This window comes from Lissotriton vulgaris, chromosome 3_1, assembly GCF_964263255.1.
Source record: "Lissotriton vulgaris chromosome 3_1, aLisVul1.2, whole genome shotgun sequence".
Taxonomy (NCBI): domain Eukaryota; kingdom Metazoa; phylum Chordata; class Amphibia; order Caudata; family Salamandridae; genus Lissotriton; species Lissotriton vulgaris.
Window position 1 is genome coordinate 833,015,753 of NC_141689.1, and position 26,939 is coordinate 833,042,691.

Genomic DNA, 26,939 nt, shown 5'->3' on the forward strand with positions numbered 1-26,939 from the left:
GGTAGTGGGCATGCTTCTGGTCAGTCATGGGTTGTAAAGAAGCACATGTGTAGCTGAGTGGGCAGGTTGAAAAATGTATACACTGGGCATTCATGCGCAACTAAATAAAGTGCTGGGTGCAGACAGTCACATATTTTTCAGAATTACGAATTGGAAAGGATCCTACTACTGGCGCATGGCCATAAGTGGGTAGGATCGTAGCCAAAGTAAAGGAAAGGATATGAGGCAGCCAATTGACTTTGACAGGCCGGTGGGACTGCTGCAAGCACTGCCCGGAGTCTGCACTGCAAATGATGAAGCGGCCCTCTTCAGGGCAGATTATGTGCATGTTTTCTTTGGGACTTATAGGATCAGCGAGCTGGCAGTCTCTTCCAAATGCAACCCAGGGGTAGTGTGTCTGTGGTTGGACGATGTAGCCCTGTGCAACGGACACATGGTATTTTAGACTGAGGCGGTCAAAGATCAACCAAGAAGGGAAGGTTCACTCACTTGGACTGGATCGTATCCCACAAGCACTGCCCCGTCTGCCTAACCAAAGACTACAGGGGCTAAAGACCTATAGGGGGTCTTCCACTATTCATATATCAGGATGGAACATGCCTCAGCAGATTCCAATTCATAGCAGTTGTGAGGGCAACCCTAGAGCTCGATGGGCTTGCACCACAAGTATTTGGCTAACTCTCTTTTGGCATAGGAGGGGCAACAACTGCGTGGTACATGACCTGAGCAAGGGAAAGATTAGGAGACTTGGGAGATGGATATCGCAAGGCTTCATCGCATATATCAAACCAGCATACCAGTAAGCCAATCTTCTTTTCCTCCTGTGACAGGGTTCACATCTGAGAGGTGGACGGTGTGGGTACTGGACCTTTCTTACATTGTGAAAGTACATTGTTGGACAAGTACACGGCGACACTATGGGAGCATCTGGCTTTGCAACACCACAGTGAATGGGATGTGCAAGCTGGTTCTGAAGTGGGCCCAACTCCTATCCTGTGTACGCTAGGCCCTATGGCCCACATGCATCATTCTTACATTTTGCGATTTCTTAATTGCGAAAATTAAGGAATCGCAATTAAGAAATCGCAAAATGCTATGCATTAAAAAAATCGCAATATTTTTTGCGATTCGGTATTTTTCCTTAATTGCGATTCACAATTTGCAATGCATTTAAGAAATCTGAAATTGCGATTTCTTAAATGCAATCGCAATTTTAGAAATTTTAGAAATCGCAACATGGTTGCGATTCCTAAAATTGCGAAATGCATGATGCATTCCAAATTAGTCAATTGCATTCGCAAACGGCCGGAAATTGCGATTCACACCGTTTGCGAATGCAATTGACTTTGATGCATGTGGGCAATATAGTGCTCGGTAAACCTGCGGCCATAATGGTACATATGGGACCAACAACCTCACTAAACTCGCTGTTGGAAACTCCTAGAAAGGATGAAGGCGGACCTGACAGCCCTCGTCAGACTGGTACTCCCACGCGGAGACAATGTTGTCCGAGATAATCGTGCACCAAGAGAGGAGAGAACACGGTATAAAGGTCAAGGGGAAAACGTAACATTTCAATGTCTAAATTCTGAATTCTAAATTGAAGGGGTCAGTCAAGAAGAATTTATGATGCCCCCAAGGACTTATCTTTAATTGCAAATTTCAAAACTGACGCTATTTGTTATGTCCATGTAGAATGATTTGCAGTGTGCAAACCCATCATGGTATTTGCATGCATTGGTGCATATTAATGACCAATTACCTTGTGAAACGTATGAACCAGCATGAAAATGTCCTAATAAATTGCGGCCGTCTGCACACCAAAGTATGAGTATGGTATCCTTTGCTATAAGGGCGGGAGGGTGGGAGTGGGAGATCCGGGAGGAAGCTCGCTCATCGAGGTGGGTAAGCATGTTCCCCCCTGACTGCTAAATGTGGTGATGAAAGCAAGACTTGAGAAGTTAGGAAACTTGCCTTTTTGGTAAATTTCCCTTCATAGCTCACCTCAAAAATTAGGCTATAGCAAGCATGCCCTTTTAGAAGTGACACTGGGTTTGCTAAACCAGATGAAGTTGCTTTTAAGTTTGCCTCTCTTTTAACTGTTTTAAACATAGTGATAGAGGCTTTAAGCATGTCAGTGTCCCATTCGGAGCACTGCATGGACATAACATTTAGTTGTTTACATTGCATACATTAACTCAGAAAATCTCATAGTTTAGTTCATGAGTTGCAGAAAATAAATCACCTCTCTCTGCTTCTGAGTAGTGCTGTCTGCAGGGTCGAACTTGCCTATAGAGCAATTTAGCCATACCCAAAGGCTGGTTTTACAGGTCCGTGTGGACTGTTTTTTGGCTATTCCTGCTAGCGTGTCTGGTAGGTCATTTTTAGGCCTTGCCTGTGACAGCGCATGAACGGAATGCCCAATTGCTTGCAAGAGATACTGTTTACAAAAAGCGGCTTGGAGCACGCACATTGATTGCTATTTATTGGCTTCATTGTCACTTTATATGTCCTGCTCCAAATTGTCCAGAGCCTACCCGCTTCTTGGACCAACTACTGATAGCTTGATTTGATTAGAGTCCATCCACTGCTCTTGCTTTGATCCAGGTACTATTTTTGGTTCTTGTTCCCTCCCACCCTCCTATTGTTTGTATTGTGATGCCACCACACGCTTCTTTCCTCGTACCATACATTTCACCCTCCTGTTGTTTGTCCCCCCTACCCAACTTAAGAAAACAAGCATTTGCAATGCAATAGGTTTCGCATTTGCAAGAGTTTGAGCTATTGGCACTGTAAATGACAATGCCTTTTATTTATGTGTTTTGCAAACCTGCAAGCAATGAGTAAACACACACTTTGTACTTAGTTGCTGTTTTCGGGAAGCAAGGCTGGTAGTAAGAGAGACGCAGTTACTGCCAGCCTTTCTTCTTGCAAGCAACATCTATAAGTACAAAGTGTGTGTGTACAAGCCCCTTGCATGTTTTCAAAACACAAATCAAAGGCATTGTCATTTACAATTCCAATAGCTCAAATTCTCTCAAAAGAGATTTATTGCATTGCAAAAGCTTGTTCTTGAGCTGCTTCTCCTTTCTCTCATTTTAAGGTGGAGGAGACCATCCTTCTCTCCTTTTAACCCGCAGCAACTCAGCTGATCAGGGACAGTTGTTTAAATATAAAGTATGAAAACGGTTTTGATCAAACACAAACTTGGGAATGTCATTCACCTGCCAATTTCGAACTCTGCATACATCTAAGTAACAGACCAAAAACTGCTGAACGCAGACGGGCAGGGACAGCGGCCAGATTCTTCACCACATACATCTCTGAGGACAAACGCATCCAGAAAATAGGTGTCACTTTTAAAGTGGGAGACCTCACCTGACGCCCTGAACAGCTTCCACCATACAAATAACTGCATGTACCAGGTACTTTCAGATTTAAATAAATTAAAAAAAATAAACCTGGACTAAAAAAAAGCATTTCCTATTTTTCTAGCACGTGTTGCCTGCCTGTTTAATCTAAGAGCTCTGTGTAGGGAGGGATGAGCTTTTTATAGGATAACAAAGCCTAAAGCAAAATGTTAGATATAATGCACAGCTGCAGTCCAACACGGATAATCCTTTTGGAAATTAAGAATTTCTGGCTTTTTCCGAATTCCAAATAGTCTACTTTGAGTCAGATAAACGGCCTAAGTGAATACAGTGGAAGCTTTGAACGCATAGATTTTGTACCACAAAATAAGGGCCACTGCAATTATGTTAAAGCTGGGGGTCAAAATGTTACGACAGGGTTGGCCAATTGTGGCAAAACAGTGGCATCTCATTGGGATCTGAATGAAACGCTGTATTCCGCTCTGTCACCGCTGAGTTGTTTTGTTCTTTTGTCCTTAAGTGTGCGTAATCCGCCCCTGCCTCCTCTTCTCTCCTGTGCAGCTCATATGAAGGAAGAACTTAAAAGAACAAGTGCAGGGTGGGTTGCCCCGCAAGGGACACCGGTGGCCCCATTCAAACCCACTATCCTTATAACGCGGACGTGTGATTATTTTTCAAATTTACATAGTGGGAGCGCGGCCAGAAGATATCAGCGCGCTGTAAATGAGCACCAGTTAAAATACATGTCATGTGCTTGTTTTTTAGGCACTGGGAGATTGATTTGCCAAGAATCACAGTATTTTTAACCAACGCCGAGACTCGAACCTGGATCTCCAGATCCAAAGTCGACATCTCTGGCCGACACGCCACATCCTCTCTCTGCAGTCTACAGGTGTGTATAGAGAGCACCGTGAGAGCGGCAAATGACAGAAAAACAGGCCGCTTGTGCTTGGATTCTTTTCCTCAGCTTGAAACTAAAGTAAATCACGTGCTTTCCTTGCTTATGCTGTCAGACAAGTCACCTCCCAGCACCGCGCCTCCGTAACGAAACGACCCAAGCCCCTGGAATCACTGTGTGCACTGCCCGGATATGAGGACTCGTAGCGGTAGCAGGACTTAGCCACGTCTCTTTCCTCTCTGATGAGGATCAGGATAGTGATGCGAACAAAAGTGATGGAACCCCAACCATCCTTAGGAAAGATTCTGAAAACGCCATTTTACAATCACTACTTAATCAACAAGCTTTAAAGCCTGCAATTGTCCCGCAGCTTTGGAGAAGTTTAAGAAACCACAAAGGTATCACACATTATTTTTTTTATCACCTCTGTCCTTCATGAGCGAGAGAGGTCAATTCGATGCACACTTTATACCCCCCAGGCGTGAAACCCCCATTGATCTCAATGGGCTTCAGTCATCCCACCTCCCACCCGTGTGTATCAGCCCGGGCTGAGACAGTTTCCCAGGCACACACAGAGTACCCCCATGAATACTTTGTGATAAAGTATGTCCACAATTATAAACAAGCATTTTAAAATTCAATAGGTCTCACCTTTTATTAAGTTGAAGCCATTTGCTTTGCTATACAATACCATTAGCAAAGCAAATGGTTTAACTTCATCAAAAGGTGAGACTTATTGCATTTGCAATGCAAATCGGTCTCACCTTTGGGTCTTATAGGTGTTTAGCCATGCATTATATTATCGCACATTACTGCAATGGACTGTGTGGCAGTGTATCATCAACTTCATTCTCTCAACCAACACAGCACCTAACACCGCTTAGATCCCTAGCAGGCTAAAATGCAGACTACTTTAAAGGGTGACGTTTTGTTTCTAAATAAACAATACAGTGAAGCAATGTTCATTGTTCACAACCTACACATGGGGTTTATTGAAAACACATTTATAACAATTACCCAACAATCCGAGGAAAGTTCACGGATTCACAGAGATGGTTATGGGGGTGAAGCGCACTAAAAACATCTGTCGTAACGGCAACAGAGGCCCCTGCAGCCCCTTTGGTGGGGGAGTGAGGGGGTGGAGACGGCCTTATCTCCTGGAGGCCTCCTCAGCACATACCTCTGTCTGCTATTTAAAAAGAACCCAGAGTGACCGGTTGAGGACCCATTTCGGCTAATGTGCTCAGAGTGTAATTCCCATTCCAATGTTATTTCCCCTTTCTGTATAAATCTGTCCCTTTACGCCTTCCTCCCCTCGATTTATTATTAATGGAATATGTTAAGCACTGGCTTTAAAATGTATGCAAAGGCGTTATAGGCTGGGGAGGGGCACACATACATGCACTATAAGCAGATGTTGGCGAGGGTAAGCCTGAAGAGAAGTGCACAAAACCAGCTCTATTGTTTACCATGATTTTAGTGCTTCGTGCCTTTGCTTCCCAGTTCCAACCAGCATTAATGCCACCTCTGTCTATCAGCGAGCTTCATTTTTTTTTATTTTACCCAAAGTGGTGGTATTTCTCAATGTTTTCCCAAAACCCTATTAAAAATATACATTGCTTAAAAACGAATTTTAAAATGGAATTGTCACAATATTTCTCTTTCAGTTAACTCACTGATATTTCCAAACGCTGGCACATATGACCTATGGGTTAGAAAAGCATTTCCAAGTGGCATGCTACTGCATTCCGTGTCTATAGCCAGAAGCCAGACCCTGAAGCTTCTACAGCCCTTTAAAGGGGCCGCCGGCTGGCAGGAAAACTTCCACTAAGAGGCGTCATGCTGGGACATCCGTTAGGAGGATAGAGAGGTCAGTGGACAGCCACTTACTGGGGGTCGCCATATGACCACTGCACCGCCCAACCACCCCTTGGCACCACCACCCACCATCTTACAAAGGTGTTGCTTTTGGATGTCGGTGAGTTAGAACCGGTATTGCTGCACCGGCCGGTGAATAACCGGATAAATTAACGGCTTTTTGCTAACTTGCATATATGCGTTCATCAAGTTTCTAGTGAGCGAAGTCTAAGTCTAAATGTTCACTTCGGTTTTGATGTGTCTTTAAAAAATAACCACGAGTGTCCGCAGCACCTGAGCCACTGGAAAGGCTCTCTGAAATGCACACGACCGGAAGACATTCGCCCCGCTCATTTGCCCTTTCCCAGGCCGTGCCAAGGCACCCTGGCAGCATCGAGTTACCAAGGAAGAGACAAAAGGCACTATAATGTTGTGAAGAATAATCGTACACAAGGAGGATTCTTCTCAGATTTAGTCTCATACTTAAACCCCCAAGACCGCACCGCAATGCAGACACAACCGTCAGCTGGAGCTCCGTAACTCGAATGCAGCAGGTATTCTACATACTCAGCGTAAACATCACTCTAGAATCGACAACATTCAGGATGGCTCGAGCACACGCTAGAATCCAACACAACATATAACACCACAGTCTGCTGCCACGTGCCGCAGCACTCGCCATCTCACCGAACGCATCCTTGCTGAGCCTCTGGGTCAGCATTATGGTCCCCTTGAAGACGAAGAAGAGCCAGAGAGCCTACAGACAGGGCCTCGATGGTCACAGCGCTAGCTAGAACCCACACCATAACTTAATTGCAGGCATTGCTTATGCGATTTGCATGCTTACATGCAATGCGCGTGCATGACTTTAAACACAAACCGTGCACAGCGTGCAGTTGCACTTATCTGTGCAGTAAAGGGGGGGGGGGGCCTGAGGCGCAGTCAGGAGCCCAATGGGGCAGCAAATGGTCGCCGGTATTCTGTTAGGAAAGATCACAATCGCAAACGTGATCTAAGAAGCAGGTGACTAATCTAAGCTCGGAGGTTAAAACAAGCACTCGGAAAACAAATGCCGGTTGGCGGCAGTACGCGAAACCGAAACCACAGTTGTAGAGCAGGAGACGCCGTCGCCGTGCGTGTGCACGCTGGCTGCCCCTGCGCAAGCTGTGATGAGAAGACACGCCGAGCCGAGGTAGGGGATGTGTGTGTAAGGGGGGGTTCTCTATGTGTCTGTGTGTGCGTGCATGTGTGTATGCGCGGCGGGGTGGCTTGGGGGGTTCTCTATGTGTGTGTGTGAGTGTGTGTATGCACGGCGGGGGGGGGTCTGTATGTGTGTGTGTGCGTGCGTGTGAGTCTGCTTCCAAGGAGCCAAGGGAGACAGGAAGCGCGCGTGACCTGATCCGTTTACGCGCGCGTGCACATCACTTGTCTCCTGTCTCCCTTGACTCCTTGAAACCAGAAACGATCACAATAGAGTTTCGCAGTGCGAAACCTAAAAAGAGCTATGATGTGCCTAGCGTTGGCTGCATTTTGGTACATTTTTATAAAGAAAATTCTGGTTGTCTGTATCTCTTCTTTTTTTATGCAACTTATTCTTTGCTGTTCTTAGTCTAGAACGAATTTGCAATTTCCATGTCAATTTATTGTGATTTTCCACCCAAAAAGTTCCAAAAGAAATTTTTTTTTTGTTTTTGGAATTTTGACTTACTGGAAATTTAACTCCATGGGCATTTTTACAAGGAGTTAACGCCACCAAATTGTCATGTTTTCCGACGTTCTGGTTTGTTAAATCCTTTGCCTTATTTAATATTAATATTCTATTGTGCTGGTCAAATAGGCAAGGACAATGCAAATAGATTATTGGCCAGATGTAGGTAAATCTTATTTACCGACTCTAAAATACAGAATTTTACAGATTCTGTATTTTAGATTCGGTAAATAAGATGTAGGTAATTATTCGGTAATTCTTACCGAATCGAAATGATTCGGTAATTACCGATTCGGTATTTACCGATTCCTTAATTGCCATTGATTCCTATGGGCCTTGAGGCACATAGGAACCTATGGCAATTACTGAATCGATAAATACCGATTCGGTAAAATTACCAAATTGACAAGGAGGACAGGGTGTCACTTTGACACCCTGTTGCACCCCTGATTCAGGCTTGTGTGCCATGTGACACACATACATGCCCTTAGGGCATGTCTGTGTGCCACATGGCACAGGTGTACATGCACAGATGTGCATGTACACAGGAATTCGTTATTTACCATGCAATAGTATTACATGGTAAATAACGAATTCTTAGGGGCCTGTGGCACTGTTTGCAGTGCCACCTACATATAGATGTACCTATTCGGTAAAGTTGCCGAATCGGTATTTTACAGAATCGGTAAATGTACCGAATCTGTAAAATTTAGACTCCCTACATCTCAATCACCAAATACCGGTCGGTAACGGCCGAAATCGGCCGTTACAGACCGGTATTTGGTGACCTTCATCTGGCCCTTAGGGCCCGATGTAGGTAAACTCCACTTTACCACTTCTGAAATACCGAATCATACCGATTCGGTATTTCAGAAGTGGTAAATTGGAGGGGGGGAAATGTAGGTAATCCAGATGTTTTGATTACCGATTCGGTAAAAATCGGTATTTACCGATTCGGTAAATACCGAATCGGTAATGCCCATTGCTTCCTATGGGCTTTGAAGCCCATAGGAATCAATGGGCATTACCGATTCGGTATTTACCGAATCGGTAAATACCGAATCCATCAAGGGTGCAGGGGGTGTCACTTTGACACCCTCTGGCACCCCCAATACAGGCGTGGGTGCCATGTGGCAGGCATACATGCCCTAAGGGCAGGTCTGCCTGTCACATGGCATAGGTGTGCATGCACACATGTGCATGCACACCTGGATTCGGTATTTTAACACCCAATTGGCTTGGGTGTTAAAATACCGAATCTGAAGGGCCTGTGGGACTGAAAGTAGTCCCACCTACATCCCGAATTTTCAAACTCGGTAAACTTACCGATTCGGTAATTTTACCGAATTGGTAAAATACCGAATCGGACAAAAAAAGGTCCCCTACATCTCAAAAGGCCAAATACCGGTCGGAAACGGCCGAATTCGGCCGTTTCCGACCGGTATTGGCCACCTACATCGGGCCCTATATGTCTTATTTCCGTTCTTCATGTCTGCTGGCCGAGTAGGCAATGGCTGCCTGGTGTGCCAGTATCATTACCCAATTATGCCTGAGCCGCACAGTGCAGGAGCTGCTCAAAGTATAAATTGTGCTGTTTAATTGTGATGGGCCTTCTATACATGTCAGATGCTCAGTGTGCCAAATCAAGTGAACATTGCCTCTAGGCTATAGGCTCCACAGTTGGGTTATCATCCATAGCTATTGAACCTGCTTTGGTGCCAGTATCCACACTACCCCAATTCAAAATTCACCCTACATTGTTGTAGCAATCTCTCCTTTTCTGCCTTGGTTCCCTGGATTGTTTGTAGTTTTATGGTCTGGTTTGTGCTGGTATTATGTCTGTAGTGTGACACTCTGATTCAGTGGCACAGTGCAGGCTACCTGCCTCTGTAAGCATGATTACATTGGTTACCTCTCATTCATTTATTTAACTTTCCAATAAAGCCATGGTCATTTGGTGCAGGAAACCTAATAGTGATGTGGAATGGCATATGTGGGTTGCAGTATGCATTTTTATCACCCACATGTAGGAGCACCATTGTGTCCTGCTTGAATGTAGTGTAAAATTATACTGTATCCAAATATCAGAGACAGAAGCGGTTGCTACTGGACGGGGGTGGTGGTGTAGGGGGCAGGAGAGGAGAGGGGAGGAATGTAACAAGAAAAAAAGGACTCACCTTTAACGGCCAGCCGCTGCCTATCCTCTGGCGTCAGTCCTCGTCGTCTTCATATTCTGGTCCCGACCAGCAGCAGCAAGAAGCACCCAGGCAGACAGGCTCCCCTCAGACAATCATAACGCTGCAATACAGCGTTGTGATTGGTCTGAGCGCAGTAGAGTGGCGCTCAGACTGGAACAGGGAGCCTGTGCTTGTTCCTGACCAGGCTGTGTAATGCAGCCTGGTAGGAACATGCTAAGTGCTCCTGACATGTTTGATCAGCTCTAAAGGGCCGGCCAAACAGTTAATGTGCACTTAAGGAGCACACATCACTCTTCTCCTGCTCTGGCCAGCGTCACCCCACTTTTTCCCCTTGAATAGTGAGGCGACACTCCTCCCACTTAGTGGAGGAGCCGCCACTGGTCAGAGAAAGTGCTCTGTCATTTAGCCAAGCCTACTGGTATAAAAAACTGTTTCTCACTATGCAGGCAAAGTTGCATTTTCTTTTGGGTTGGCCTGGTTGTGATTATGATTCTATGTTTATAATTTCACCTATGAAAATACTAGAAACTTGCTTAAAAGGTAAATTTCTTTTGTACTAATTTAGCAAAAATCTAATTCAGTTGTAGAAGTGGATCGTTGTATATCTCTAACATACAAATACCTTTTAAAAATTAGATGGCTAGATGTACTACCGCAAGATTTAGGGGCAGATTTATGAGTTCTGACGCATCACTGCAAATCAGCAGATATGCGCCAGAACTGATGCGTCACGCAATTCCCTCCTTGCGGCACCACAGATGCGCCGCATTTACAATGCAGCGCACCATGGTGCAAGGAAGGGCAGATGCGTGACGCATCTTGTGGTGTACGGGCGGCACATTGCTGGAGTAGCGTCGCAAGTGCGACGCAACTCCTGCAATGTACAGAGGCCACCCATACATAACGTGGTGCGTCACTCCTTACGCCTGCTTCAAGCAGGCGTAAGGATTTGACGTAGCAGCCTCGTAAAACTGACTCAGTGAAATCTTGTAGATTTCACTGCGTCAGTTTTACAGGGCTTTCCTACGAGGGAACGGCCACCTTGCGACAAAACGCCCACATGAAACCTGACGCAGGTTTCATGTGGCGCAGGGCTTTACAACGTGACGCATCTGCCTAGATGCGTCACGTTGTAAATAGGTCGCAGGAATGCGCCACGTTTCCGCACCGTTGCGTGACGCAACGGCAGCGTAAACGTGGCGCAAGTCCATCATAAATCTGCCCCTTAGTGACTTGCAATTTGCACCAAATTGCGACTCGCTAAATTCAATGTACCAACACAACCTTTCCCGAATTAGCAACTCACAATTGACTCGTGACGCAAAATTGCGATGACGCAAATTGCGACAAGCTAAACGCTTGTAGATAGTGTATGCAGTTGAAAGCATGCATTTTGCATGCGCAATTAGCGTATGCGGCTGAAAGCATGCATTTTACATGCGCAAATAGTGACTGTAAATAAAAATTGATTAAAAAAACACATCCTGGTAGAACAGAAGGACCCAAAACCAGGAAGGGGTGACCCTAGAGAATCCTGAACAAAATTAAAAGCACATGGCAAAGTGCAGCGGCTCAGTACAACAATGATACCCAAAGAGAGAACAGCTCAGCAAGATGGCCAGCCAGACAAGTGAGAAAGAAGGGAAAAAGAGGCTGCGCAAACTGAAGTTTTCAGAAAAAGAAATTCACATAATCATCGAAGAGTGCTGCAACAACCATGAGCAGCTTTTTGGTCAGAGTTCTCATACTTTGCCAGAGTCCGACAAAAGAAAAATATGGCGTGACGTGCAGCTGCACGTGAATGCCCTTGGTGTGGCTGACCGGTCAATTGATGACATAAAGAAGAGGTGGTATGATCTGCGTTCCGGGGCAAAGGAGAGGGTGGCTGCATGACTGCGTGATGCACAACAAACAGGAGCTGGCCCATCCGGCCTCCTGGAAGCCTAAGCAGCAGAGGTAATGGTGGAAGCCACCCTAGAGCCAGAGGCAGTAGTGGGAATTGGAAGCCTGGACACATCTGAACCTCCACCCCCCAGGTAAGTGAGAAATGAAAGCCAAATGATGTCACACTCAAGCCACCACTTCACATGCATGCCCCACACACAGGCAACACTGCATCTACATGCTCCGTCTACACGATGAACAGACACAGTTGGTGCATCATGGGAAATGTAGTACGTGACACAAACATTGCTGTTAGGGACTGACATGAGGAATGAACATGGTACCACCACAGAGATAGTGGTTCAAAACATTTCCTTTATTTTTCCTTTTGCAACATAGATACACCTTTGGGAAGAGAGCCAAGGGGAGAAGTCACTGATACTGAGCATGAGCAGGGCCAGATGGATGAAGGGCTGGACGATCCAGGTTGTTCCATGTCATTGGGGAGTGCACCAGCGCTTGACACAACAGTCCCACAGCAGAAAGCACTCTGGGCACAATGGGCCGGGTACACCATCCGACCCAGCGATCACTAAGGCTGCCTCAATCTCGTAGGCACGCTCCCACCCACACCAGAGCAGTCAATGAGTCTCCTTTTGATGGCCTTGAGGATTCCATGATAAAGGTTCAGCACCTGGAACAGAAACATATCAGGATGATGAATATGAAGTTAAGCAGGGGATTTGTCAATATAACACAACAATTGGTTGACAACCTGGTATAAATTGAGGGCAAATTTGATGCCATGACTGAAGCTATTGTGCAGCTGTTCACAGAGCTGAAGGAGGACAGAGCACAGAACAGGAGGATGGAGCACAGCAGGTCATAGGAAATACACTCCATGACAAGGGCAATTGGATGGCTGGCAACCACCACAACTCTGCACAGGAAGCGTACCCTGTACAGGTTCAAATGGCCCACTACAATGGCGATGTAGCAAGGGGCCTGCAACAAATCACTGCTGCCGTTGAGGCCATTCAAACAAACATGCTAGTTACTGGAGGAGGTACAGACACTGCTGACAGTAAAGTGTGCAGCCGCAGCAATGTTTCCACTGCAGATGCACCAATCCTGTAGCAGTCGGTATTCTATGCTCACAAGTGCCCGATCCACACATGCAGGACATTGGGGCAAAAATAGTTTTATTTCTGTTACGTTTATTTCCCTTTTTGGTGTGATGAAGTAACCACTTTGCATTTATGATTTGCGTTGTTAAATTTGTGCGAGATTGTCAGGTTGTCCCATGCTCAAAATCAATATGCCCTTCAAATAAAGGGAAATTGCAATACACAGGATACCTCTTTCTTGTGTAGTTTATTGTGCATATATGTGAAAGGTAATGACGTACCTTGAAAAGTAATGTCTGGCTATGTGTTCCCTGCGACTTTTCCCCTCTGCTGCTGAGCTTCCTTCGCTTGGCTGGTGGGCTGGGGGGCCAGGCTCTTCATCCCTGAGTCTGTATCTGACAACTCCATGGGTAGTCACCCCATGCATGCAATGTTGTGGAGTATGGCACAGCTTGCCACAATTTTGCAGACTGTCTCAGGCATATACTTCAAGGCACCACCACTCTTGTGTAGACACCTGAATCTTGATTTTAGTATACCAAATGTGAGCTTGATGACTGCATCTATGTGCCCTGTTGTATTGCCTTTCATGTGCATTGGAGGGAGACAGGTACAGTGTGAGGATCCAGGTACGCAGGGAATATGCACTGTCACCTGCGAGGAGATGTAAGAAGTTGAGACAAAATGCAGACTGACATTTATGTGCAAATACATCTCACTGTGCATGTGGGTATTCATTGCCTAGTAGGTACATCAAAGGCACCTCTTTCTAATTTCTGGTATATGCCACTGTGTCTGAAGATGTATGAGTCATCTGTGCTTCGTGGAAATGTTGCTACAATATCTGTGATGATGTGGTTTGTGTCACAGACAACTTGGATGTTGAGTGAATGTGCTTTTCCAATTACGGAATATATATTCTATGCGTTATGGTGGATATACGGGCGCATGGGTCCCATCAATGCACCCTATGACCTGTGGGAACCCTGTTATTCTATACAATTGCATTTTGGTATTTTCAAGATCCTCATCATTCTTTGGCAGATAGATGTGATGATGGATGTGGTGTAGCATGGCATCAAGGAAATTGTGGAAGAAATGTGAAAGCCCACTCTGTGACACACCTCCAGCCATGTGTTGGGATTGCATTTCTGCGCTGCGTTCTGCTTTCCAAATATGGCTTCAGGGTGTCTATGAGATCTAGGATGACAGTGCTACTCACCCTGTACATATAGCTCTTCCTCCATCTTCTCAAACAATGTCAGCCTCACTCTGAAAATCCTCTCCTGTCTCCGCTCCTCTGTAGAGCAGCAACTCTCCGCACTCTCCTCACTATTGCATACAGGGCAGCCATATTGGAAAGGTTCTGGTGCATTCTGGGACTGTTTTTATAGTTTGGTACTGGTTACCACCTGTTTCAGGTTAGTGATAAATTGCATTCCTACATGGCCTGTTTTGCACATAGTCGCAATTTGCGACTATTTCATAAATATTATGTTGCGAGTTGCAATTTGCGATTCGCAATTTGGTATATGCAACTAAAGGTCGCTTTTTTCCAACTCGCTATTCAGTCGCAGTGCAAATTTTTTAATTTGTGAGTGCATATCGTACATTGCGTACGGCCATTTATGCATGTGCAAACCAATTTGCGACCGATGTTGTGAATGCAAAATGGTCATACATCAGGCCCAGAATGTCTGCTGCCTGAAAACTCGTCAGAGTTAAACCTGTCTGTTGGTTTTGTTTTCCTCCAGCGGCAGTAATTAGCATTCCAATTAGGTGTGAAGTGTTCTTTTGCCTCGAAACAATACTCTAAAAGCAGATGGAAGGAAGACTGTTGTGGTGCAATTGGTCAACTTCTAGCTGGGGTGGTTCATGTGGGTTGGTACGAAAACAAATAGATTCATAAAGGACAATAGCAACAGCACTCCCCTGAAGATGCCACAAGGAAACTCCAGTGACGGAAGCCTTCCATCCAGGGAGTCTCTCGGACATTCATCTCAACCCAGAGCCAAAGGAAAGTTTTCCCCCATATCAGGAAGAGGGGTTGAATCCTCATTTCCATTGGGCAACATCTGGTAAGGGACTTGGGGCTCCTCATGAGAGGAGTAGCAAATGTCTGCTATTTTGAATAGAGGACTCTAGAAAGACTTACACTCAAGTGAAACAGAAAATTCTCCAAGAAAAAGAGAGCTATGTTTATTTCTTCAGGGACTTTACCCAGGACAGTCCCTAATCACTGGTAACTGCTCTGGATGAAATGACATCCGACCACCAGCTTGTCAGAATAATGTTGAACCTGGAAGAAGATACCTGAGTGAAGAAGGTTACTGACTGACCTGCTGGAGAAGAAGCCTGAAGAATTCATGTTTTCCAGGTGCCCAAAGTGACTGTTCTACAAGGGTCAGCTGGCTTCCCTTGTGGTATCTGCCTCAGGGACACAAACGGCTAAAGAAGAGCTTCGTTCTGTGTAGAAGAACCAGCTGACATAACAGGAGAAGGCAGCATTGACACTATGAGAGGATTGGTTGGAACCTAAAAACCTACATGGAAAGCATGGTGTCAGAATAAGGACAAGAAAGGGTCTGAGGACAAGAAAGCCCAGACTGTGGGTAGATGGATGCTTATGGCATGCAGGAACAAGATGGTTAGGACATTAAGTCTCCATTAGTCCAGCAGGCAGTAGGGATCACTTCTTGTATTACTCACTCACCCTTCTGGGTCACCGCTGCATTGGCAATACAAGGGGCATATTAGATAATTGTCCAGAGCCTAGCAGTTATGTGTTTTGCTGTCTCTTTTCAGTGGTGATTTAATACATCACACCGCCACTCTCTCTCACCCCACCTCATTGATTTATTTCCCTTTTCTCCTGTTCCCCCTTGGTTTAACTTCTTCAGCAAATCACACAGATGTCCATCTTGTTATCTCCTGGGCTGGTAGGAATCATTCATGTTCTTTCTCAGCCTTTATCATAGATTTGTGGGCTGTCTACTGTCACAGACTTTGTTTACATTTTCCCAGCTGTCTCCTACTTTTTTTTTTATAAAAATGTTTTGGGGTCCTCATTTGCCAATGAGTGAAACAGAGCTGCTGGAATCATTCCTGTGGCCTCCCTCTTGAAGGCACCAGTTGGAGCACTCTGTAGCTGATTGGAGGTGCTTTACACAAAACCTCACTGTGTAGATGTTCTGAAACCTGGGCGCCCTACAGAACCAGGAAGGTGAAGTATGTCGAGTGTAAAGGCTTAATCATTGGACCAAGTTGTTTATTTAGCGAGAGGAGAGCCAAGCCTCACACCGGCACCAAAAATCTAGCCTATTTTCCCTGTTGTTCGTAGGAATCTTATTCTCCAATTTAACTCTATCTAATTTCATTGTATATTTAATAGAGATAATCCACTCTAGAAAGGAGACCGGAATATCTTGTATCCACTTTTTACATACTTCTTGCCAACAAGATCAAATACAAGCATAACTTATTTTTCCATCTGGGGAGTATCTCAGATTCTGGTAATAAGCCAGAATACACTAAAAGTCGGCTTACCTGAATGTTGAGAGCCAACATATTTCCAATAACTTTCATTACCTCCGCCCAAAAATTTTGGAGCATGGGACACTCCAGGTACTTATGAATGTCATTCGCTTCCGGAAGATGGCACTTCAGACATTTAGGTAATGGACCTTTCGAAAACTTTGCGAGTTTGTGTGGAGACCAGTACACCCTGTGGATACAGAAGAAATGATTCCTTTTCAAATATGCAGGCTGGACCGTAGCATACAACGTGTCAAGAGATACTTGCCATATATCATTGAGATGGACGCCAGGCAAGCTCTCTCCCCATACCTCCGTTGGTCGATTAAATTCTCCTTCCTCCAGGTCCAACATTAACCAATAAATAGTCGATAGCTCCAACTTCTTCCTGGTCTTTTTCCAAAGCACATTTTCTAGTTCATTTACTTTGCCCACATCTAGTCCAATTTTCTGGTGCCAGCTCCTTAATTGCCAGTATTTAAACTTTGAGAGCCTATAATCCATAAGAAAAGACAGTTCTTCCCATGATAGCAGAGACTCTCCTGAAACTAATTGTCCCCAGCACTGAATACCAGCATCTATCAGCTGAATTGACAAGAAGTCTCTGGTCCATCCAGGTAATCCTGGAGCGTTCCAGATAGGGGCAAGAGCACTACTAGCTGTCTCTTAAGTTTTGCTCTTATGTTATGTTATCCCCAACACTATTTCTACGGGGGTGGGGGTTCTGCTTTCTGAGATATGGAGAGCCTCCTGAGCAGCAACATGTTCTATTTTCCCGATTTTCCCCTTGCAATCTGGTGTTCACTGTTCTGGATAGGCATCACACAAACAGTGAACTGAAGACATGGTTTATATTGCATATGTCTTGCTCTTGGATCCTGTAACTTTGGTGCTATGGCACAGAACAGAACACATTTTTTCTGCATCTCAAAGAAATTGGGGCTCTCTTTTCTCGTAGGAAGGAGGGACAGAGAGGTCTGTCTCACTCTTGAAGCTGTGTCTAGAGTCCTCCCAAGGACTGAAATCCTACGAGTGTACCAGTGTGGTAACTCAGCAGACTCGGCCTTTGATCGCTTAGTTTCTGTAAAGCAGAACAATTTGGCAGTAATTTTCTCTTGATTTTTGCTTTTGCAGCAAGAGCAGCCTATCTGCCGGTATTCTGTTTGAGCTGGAGCGGTTTTAATACTCGGTGCAGTTTATTGCTGAGTTCTGGGTTTGGTCAGCAATACGGAGACCCAGCTCCAGTCATGGTCATTGACCAGTGGCTTTATGTGTTCCTGGACTAGTGGTGGTTCTTGAATTTTCCCTGGGGACTTTCTAAGGGCACTTCTTAAGACTGAATATATATTCTTTGGGGCACTGTATGTACCTTGCCACTTTGCCTCATTTGCTAGAGGATGCGTTTAAGCTCATTAAATGGGGTCTCATGTATCCCACATCCTTTTGGGACTCTAGCTATTTCAAGCACTCACATGCTAGATATTGCCAACCCATACCCAGGTAGGCCTTGCTGAGAAATGGCAAGCATTGGTTATCTAAGCCCACATGCTCCCTTGCCAATTATTGGAGTCATACACCTGCCTAGGTAGGAACTGGCATTCTGTGACAAGCATTGCTGTGATATGCCCAGGAAATCAATATGTCAACTCATGCCCCTAGAAAAAAAATGCTCACAGTTAGAAAAGCCAACTGTTTGTCTCACACCTCTGACACAATGATATCAAATTGGTTAGTGGACAGGACTTTTTTACAAGAACATGCCCAGCCTGACAGTTAATTTCCAAGGAAAGGCAGGGACGCCCACTGAGAAGCCCAACCACCACTCTGAGCTTAAGTTCAGCAGTGTGGACCATTATTTCCTTTTCAACATAAGAATATATATGTGTACCGATCACACAGGCTTAATATTTAAAACAAACATGATCAATAACTGCACCAGCAACATATGCAAATGTATTCATTTGATGGTAGACTAATTGATTTAAATTTCGAAAAAGTCTAATTCTCTATAAAATGTTATGTTCCTGTGGCCAGAGACAATGTACCAAAAATTAAAAATTACCCAAAATGAAGGCTAGGTCGTGCTATGTTTTAACATGTGATCAAGGTCAAATATTACATATGAGGAAGCAAACTTCACATGGGACAGTTGAGATTAGCACACAACAAGGTATTCAAGGTTGCGGGTCAAAGGCAAAAAAGTTGCAGCTCATGCTGTAGGCTTTTGATGGATAAGCAGTTGTCTTATAATTGGATCCCCCCCGTCTCAGGTCACACATAGGTGTGCTTCGCACAAACACTTATGTGCATAAACTGCTATACATCGTCTTAAGAGCTTGGCTTAGGAAACACTGCGCAAAAGTCTGGATGCCTGCTATAAGACTTGTACCAATGCTTAAAAAAATGCTGGATTGCAATTTCCCCTGCTGCTGATCCATCATTTGTCATGTGCTTCAATAATGTCCAACAATCAATGCAAATGTCACTAAGTGATGCTAACATCTGTTAAGTGAAGCCTGGCATTGATCTTGCAATGTACATTCTCGTGAAACATAAACATTATCCTTACAGAATTCTGCCTTTGCATTCGGAAGATGACTGGAATGTAGTGAAAATACGTATTATGCGCATAATGTGATATGGGAAAGCAACGCAGGGCGCAGACTATAGGGATTCTATTGTTTCCAGGTAAAGCATATTAACAATTAACAATCAGCAGAAAAAAATCTATGGCACTAGTTATTGCCTTAAATGGAGTTTAGCAGGAAGGGTCATTTCGTATGTTTCCATTCCAAACGCATCTTTCCTCATATGGCTGAGATACCCGCTACCCCCTCTCAACACAATCCCCAAAGGAGGGAAACCGGAAACAGTTCTTGAAGTTTTTGGAAGAGGGAGGGAGTGACCCTCCCGGCCGTATTTATTAAAACAAAAATTAAAACATTATATTAATGTACAATTTCATTACCACATTGCGATGTTTGGCTAACCTTAACAGATTCTCTAATACAGAGGTTCTCCTAGCCGAACTAACATCCTACAAAACATTGACTTGAAATTTTGAAATTGTACATCCTAACGTTTAAGGGCCAACGGCAAGGTCGTAACCGGTGTCAAGATCCCTAACCAGAAATACCCCCCCCACTTGGGAGGGGCGACAGGACTGAGGCGTACCTCCAGTGCAACTACCAATTTCCCTTGACTTGACGGGGGCACCAATAAACTCGACGCCATTTAAAGGTCGTTCGAGGACTCGTGTGAGGTTATCTAGAAGGTAGCGTAGACCTCCCCCCAAACCCCACACAACTTACCACATCTGCCGTCGCAGACGTCACTGGCCCCGGGAAATTCCCCAGGAGGGGGCTGTAACCCCTCCTACCCAGGAAGGGGCCTTGACCGCCTTTCCTTTTCTTTCGGCGACCCATCCTTAGAAGGGACCGCCTCCCCGTTGAGGGGCCAATGGCCACCTCTCCCGAGCGCTCCCATCCGTGTTGGGTGACGCCCACTCATAGGGATCTTCCAATTAGTGCTCACCGATCATGACCTTACCGCCCGACCAAAATAAATACGACAATGCTAACTAATTTACTAAATGACTACCTATGAAAAGACAGTAGCAACAACCACTTTATTAAAAGCATGCTTACTGATAAACACAAAAGCAGAAATACTTTATTTGCAAAGCATAACACAAATCGACCAGACTTTATTGCATACTCAAAGTCATCACGATAATCACCATAACCTGTAAACGAAAATCAGAGTTATCCATCAAATTTTTATTCAGACATTATTAAAACCACTTGCTGTCTTCAGGGGCTGGTGGGTGGGTCAGAATTGGCTCTTCGTTCCGTCTCGAGCTCACGTGCAGCGAGGAGGTGCAGCTTCAGAGCACAGGAACAAGAGGATGCCTTCGGGTCTTGCGTCCCCTTTTATCCGTCTTCAGGGCGGGCGTAAACCCGCCCCTGCCTGCCCCGAGGGCGTGGCCAGCCGCGTCAGTGTCTAGGCCAGCCCACTCTAGGGCGGGAAAAAGCGCGCCCCGGCATACCAGCCGGGACACGCCACCCGCCCAAGATGGCTTCCCGGGGGGATCGTGGTACTCTGCCATACGTGCGGGGGGACCGAGTGGTCGCCCCTTTCCATATGGCTGAGATACCCGCCACCCCCTCTCAACACAATCCCCAAAGGAGGGAAACCGGAAACAGTTCTTGAAGTTTTTGGAAGAGGGAGGGAGTGACCCTCCCGGCCGTATTTATTAAAACAAAAATTAAAACATTATATTAATGTACAATTTCATTACCACATTGCGATGTTTGGCTAACCTTAACAGATTCTCTAATACAGAGGTTCTCCTAGCCGAACTAACATCCTACAAAACATTGACTTGAAATTTTGAAATTGTACATCCTAACGTTTAAGGGCCAACGGCAAGGTCGTAACCGGTGTCAAGATCCCTAACCAGAAATACCCCCCCCACTTGGGAGGGGCGACAGGACTGAGGCGTACCTCCAGTGCAACTACCAATTTCCCTTGACTTGACGGGGGCACCAATAAACTCGACGCCATTTAAAGGTCGTTCGAGGACTTGTGTGAGGTTATCTAGAAGGTAGCGTAGACCTCCCCCCAAACCCCACACAACGTACCACATCTGCCGTCGCAGACGTCACTGGCCCCGGGAAATTCCCCAGGAGGGGGCTGTAACCCCTCCTACCCAGGAAGGGGCCTTGACCGCCTTTCCTTTTCTTTCGGCGACCCATCCTTAGAAGGGACCGCCTCCCCGTTGAGGGGCCAATGGCCACCTCTCCCGAGCGCTCCCATCCGTGTTGGGTGACGCCCACTCATAGGGATCTTCCAATTAGTGCTCACCGATCATGACCTTACCGCCACAGGCCGGATAGTTGACCGGCTATCCGGACCCCCCACAAAACTCCTACCTAAAGGTCATGTTTTAACGTTATTAACCATGCTAAGAAGTCTCCTATGAGTAACTCATTCCCCACCCGAGACAAATGCACACCATCCCCCAAATACATACTGTCATCACTAATACAGCCATGCGAAATAGAATGCAATGTCCTGGAACGGAACAACCTACTCACTTTGTTATTAAGCTTTCTAACAGAATGATTCAAAGCATGAATAGAAATAGCCCCTCGCCACACCTTTCGTGGGATCATATGGGACCACGCAATTATGCACCCCGGAACTCTCCTCGCCAACCAACTTACGGTGGAAAGCATTGCCTCCAGGAGAAGTCGTCTACCGGTGGTGACCAAATCATTGCCCCCTAGATGTACTATGACTATAGCCGGCGGTGACCTCGTCCGCCCTAACAAACCCTCGAAAAATGTTTGAAACTGGTCAATACAGAGACCGCCTCTTCCGTAGAAGGACACCCTGTACCCGTATTCCCCAGCTACGTGAATCATGTCACCTGCTTTGAATACGTCCGCGGCACGCCTCACGTGTGAGTGGCCCACGACCCACACCTCCTTTTTCACAGCCGGTGATGTCTGACCGCTGGCCCGGTGTTGGGTCGACTGCATAGTCTGCCCCGCCTCGTAGGCTTGCGCAACTGAAAACCAAACAAAAACAAGAGGCGTGAGTACATCATTACAGCTTCACAACATGTGTAACCGCACATACCTCTTATAACAATTGGAGGACCAATGCCCCACTCGTTTCACTTGTTCAACATTAAGACCCCTAGCTGTAGCTTCTGTAGCAGCCCCTATCCGAAAGGAATGGGTCCCAAACTCGCCCGGGTTCAAGCCCGCAGCGGCAATTGACATCGCAAGCACCCGCTGAAACTGAAACTTCGTCAGTGGGGTGGCGTCCGCGTGTCTCAACAAGGTCCCCCCCCATGATGCCACCCTTCGTGCTAGGTATTCTTCTAAACACTTTACCGGACACATGGAGGACCCGGGAATCCTGCGTATGATTATGCAGTCACCCATCCCACCTTGATCGGTCTTGGACCTGACAAAGGAGACCGTCATTGTCTCACCTCTGATCTGAACATGTTCCTGGCACAAACCCCCTGTCACATTCTGTTTGTTCCTTGCCACCAGTTCGCTTACCCGCATCGCCCCATGAAATGCCAGCGTAAAAGCGGCTCGGAACAACACCGTCTCAAACTGAGATGAACATGTGGAAGGGAGTATGGCCAACAACTGGGCCAACCTATCCAAACCTATCGGGCGCCTCTCATCTACTCTGCGACCTTCAAGGCGTTGCCACCCACGCAGCGCTTTCTGTACAACGAAAGACGCTGTCGGGTCCTGGATACCATGAGCCCTGGCAACAAAGGAAATGGCAGCACGATGCCTCTGGGCCGTAGCCACCGATTTCCGAGCCCTCCGTAAGGACATCAGAAAATTCACTACCCATTCCTCGTGGCCCCACCGCCCCTCTCTATCGGGCCCCAAAAAGGCTAAATAGGACCGAAACGCCCCTTCATATGCCTTCCTCGTCCTTGGTGCTAGACTCTCTCCCACGAGGTGACGAAGTTCGGGGCACCGAGAGACCAGAGAGCTTCGGGAAAGGGTGCCGGCTCTGGGTCCGCTGTGGGAAGGAAACCCGAGAAAGCCTGCATATGAAAACGAGACAGTGCATCAGCCGCCTGATTCATTACCCCCGGGACATGTTTTGCTCTGAATAGCACATTCAGTTGCATACACAGTAAAACAATTTCTTTGAGCAGTCTTAAAATCATTTTACATCGTGCAGCCTGGCTATTGATGCACTCGACCACGGTCATATTGTCCGACCAAAAAATCACAGAGTGATCTCTGAACCCTTCGGGCCAGGTTCTCAGGGCCACCAAAATGGGAAAAAGTTCAAGGAAAGCAATATTACTTGTCAGACCATTGTCATGCCACCAAGTCGGCCATCTTTGTGCCGACCATTTTGTGCCGAAGATGGCACCAAAACCTATGCTACCTGCTGAATCGGTCCATAGCCCCAGCTCTTCCGAGGACACGGCTGGTTTGTTCCAGACGACTCGACCATTAAAGTCCGCCAGGAATGCTAACCAAATGCGCATGTCCTGGCGGACCTCAGCCGATAGTCTCGTGCGATGATGGCCCTCCTTTAGGCCGACCATAGCTTGGGCAATTGAACGGGAGAAGGGGCGGGCCATTGGTATTACCCTCAGGGCAAAATTCAACTGTCCCACCAACTGCTGTAATTGATGCAGCGTAACTTTAGATCCATTTATACACACTCGGAGGGCTGCCCTGAACTTTAACACTTTGTCAGCTGGCAAACGAAAACAACCCTCACTGGAGTCTAACTCGATCCCCAGAAACTCAAGGCAAGTCGTAGGACCCACCGTCTTACCTGGTGCCAATGGCACACCAAACTGCTTCATTAACATACAAAATTCGGCCAAGGCCCGGCCACATTCGAGATCCCCGGCTGCCCCAAGGAACAGAAAATCATCAAGGTAATGCATTACATGGTGGAAACCCGTCTTCTTTGTGAAGACCCATTGTAGAAAACTACTGAATTTCTCGAAATAGGCACAAGATATCGAGCACCCCATCGGCATACACTTATCCATGTAATAACAACCCTGAAACATGAAACCCAGGAGACGCTGGTCGTCTGGGTGTACCGGGAGCAATCGGAATGCTGACTCGATATCTGACTTCGCCATCAGCGCCCCGGGCCCCAGGCGATTCAAAATGGCTACGGCCTCATCGAAGGATGCGTACCGCACCGAACACACTTCCGGATCTATTGCATCGTTAACAGAAAGACCACGTGGAGCTGATAAATTATGAATCAATCGGAACTCCCCTGGGTCCTTCTTGGGGACCACCCCTAAAGGGGAACAAACAAAATCATGCACCGGGGGGACACTAAACGGGCCGGCGACCCGACCTCGAGTAACCTCTTTTCGGATCTTATCCTGTACCACGGTCGCATGCTGCAGGACCGAAAGTTGATTTTTACACTTCTCCACACCCTGAAAGTCCCCTACCGGGATGCGGAAACCATATGAAAATCCGTTCCGCAGCACCCCAGCAGAAGTACGATCCGGGTATTCACTGAGCCAGGGAATCATCGCCAAGGTATCAATCGGGGTAGGTAAAGGCGCCCCTCGGACTATGTTAGACCTGTTTGGCGCCTCCTCTCCCCCCGTTATCACCCGTTTTGGCTCTGCACGTGGACTCAGGATGGGGCGACCCGCACCCACTACATTCATGTTTAAATTTACACGATCCCTGGGGTCTAGTACATTTACCTCTGTTGAAATTAAAGCACAACCCCCTTTTTCCTGTATTGCCGGCGGGTCTCGACTGATCGTCGGTACCCGTACCTGAACGAAAGGGCGTCCCCCCATATTGGCGGGAGGATTCGCCAACATTACTTCCTACCAATGGCATTTTCAACATACCTGTCTCCTTCATTTTATCCCATGTCAAAGAATCATAACAATCCCAGGTCAAGCTCTTATTATGCTCTTTAGCCTTTCGAAAAAGATTATCGTAGCAAAACCAATGGTTACCCTGGTATGATGTCGAGTACCCCATGATTCGCGACTGATAGGTCGGCAACTCGGAAAGCAACTCGGGCCTACGTTCCCCCAATATCGACGTAAAGATTCCCCATGCATTGCCCCAATTGCCAATATTCTCATTCACTTTAAAGGCGGCCATTTTTGCGCGCCAAACACTCGGATGCATGAGGTCTTTCTGACCCTTAACATGCTCCACTTCATAATGATCAACAAGCAACGAGAAGATGTTCACATATTCCCCTGCCCAAATCTTTTCCTTAATTGCCAAAGGCACATGTTGACCCAACCTTTCTCTACGAGAGGGTGCTGACTCATCCCTCGCAATCGGCAATGGCCGCTTACCTGCACCGGACGCTGCCTCTGCGGTCGCAATCGTCCCTTGTGGCTTGTCAACTACTGCAACCGGCGCGGACACCTTGGCTGCTTCCCGTTTCTCGCGCAATTGCTTCATAAGCGCCTGCGCCTCGGCAGCCGTGGCGCCCTCACTACTTTCGCCCAACCACGCTGCAAGTTGTGCTGCCTGCTCGGGCGGCATATCTTCATTGGACACCGGGGTGACCACCACGGGAATCGGATTCCCCTCCTCCGGTACTGGGGTTGGCGCTTCGAGAGGGGTACAGGGAACCGGGACGTCTCCCCCAGCTGGTCCCCTCCTTGGCCTCTTGGCTCTCCCTCCTGGAGCTGCTCCAGCCGACGGACGTTCCGGCCCCCCTTCCCCGTCTCTCTCCGCCACCCGCTTCTTTAGCTCGGTCATCTCCTTCATGAGGACCCGAACCATCTGTTCGGTCGTCATTCTCTTCCCGCCTTTCTTGGGCATTTCTCCGACAGAGTATCTGTAAGACAAAAGAAAGATTACAACGCTCAAAATTGGCTCTTCGTTCCGTCTCGAGCTCACGTGCAGCGAGGAGGTGCAGCTTCAGAGCACAGGAACAAGAGGATGCCTTCGGGTCTTGCGTCCCCTTTTATCCGTCTTCAGGGCGGGCGTAAACCCGCCCCTGCCTGCCCCGAGGGCGTGGCCAGCCGCGTCAGTGTCTAGGCCAGCCCACTCTAGGGCGGGAAAAAGCGCGCCCCGGCTACGCCGCTTCGGGCATACCAGCCGGGACACGCCACCCGCCCAAGATGGCTTCCCGGGGGGATCGTGGTACTCTGCCATACGTGCGGGGGGACCGAGTGGTCGCCCCTTTCCATTAGCCTTGGCTGGGTTCTCAGTATGTGTCATTATCCATCTATAAAAAGCCGGGCAGCGTGGGTCTGCCCATTTAGAAGGGCACAGTCCATTTTCCACACCATGGCTATTTCTCACTTGGCAAGAAGTTATACCGACCAAACTGCAAATTCCAAGAAAATGTATTGAGCCTTCACCCTCTACGCCCTCCTCCACATAGCATCTTTGAGCACTAGAAGCTACAGTAAATGTTTGCCAATATTATTAACAAAAGAGAATATCAACCTAAGATGTTCCTTGGGAAACTGATCCCAATGATAAAGAGAATCATTTTTATTAAAAAATGGCGACACGCAAAAAACAATGATGAAACGCCCGAACCGTAGATGGAGTGTTACAGCTCAACCCAACTGGTGGCAACTTAACATAAATAGACGAAGATCGTTAAAGGACTGGAGCAGACCCCCTCACTCCAAGAAGTAGTCTCTAATGCCCACCAGACACTGAAGGAAGGCAGCCAAGGCGGATCCGGCGTCTATATGTGCGCGTGAGCTGAGATGTCACTCTTCCCGGGTACCCGGGCACATTGCTTCATTTGATTGAGGACCCACACTCGAATATCCACGAAGGAAGAGAACCTTGTCTAAGCACCCCTCCCCCTCTCCAGTGA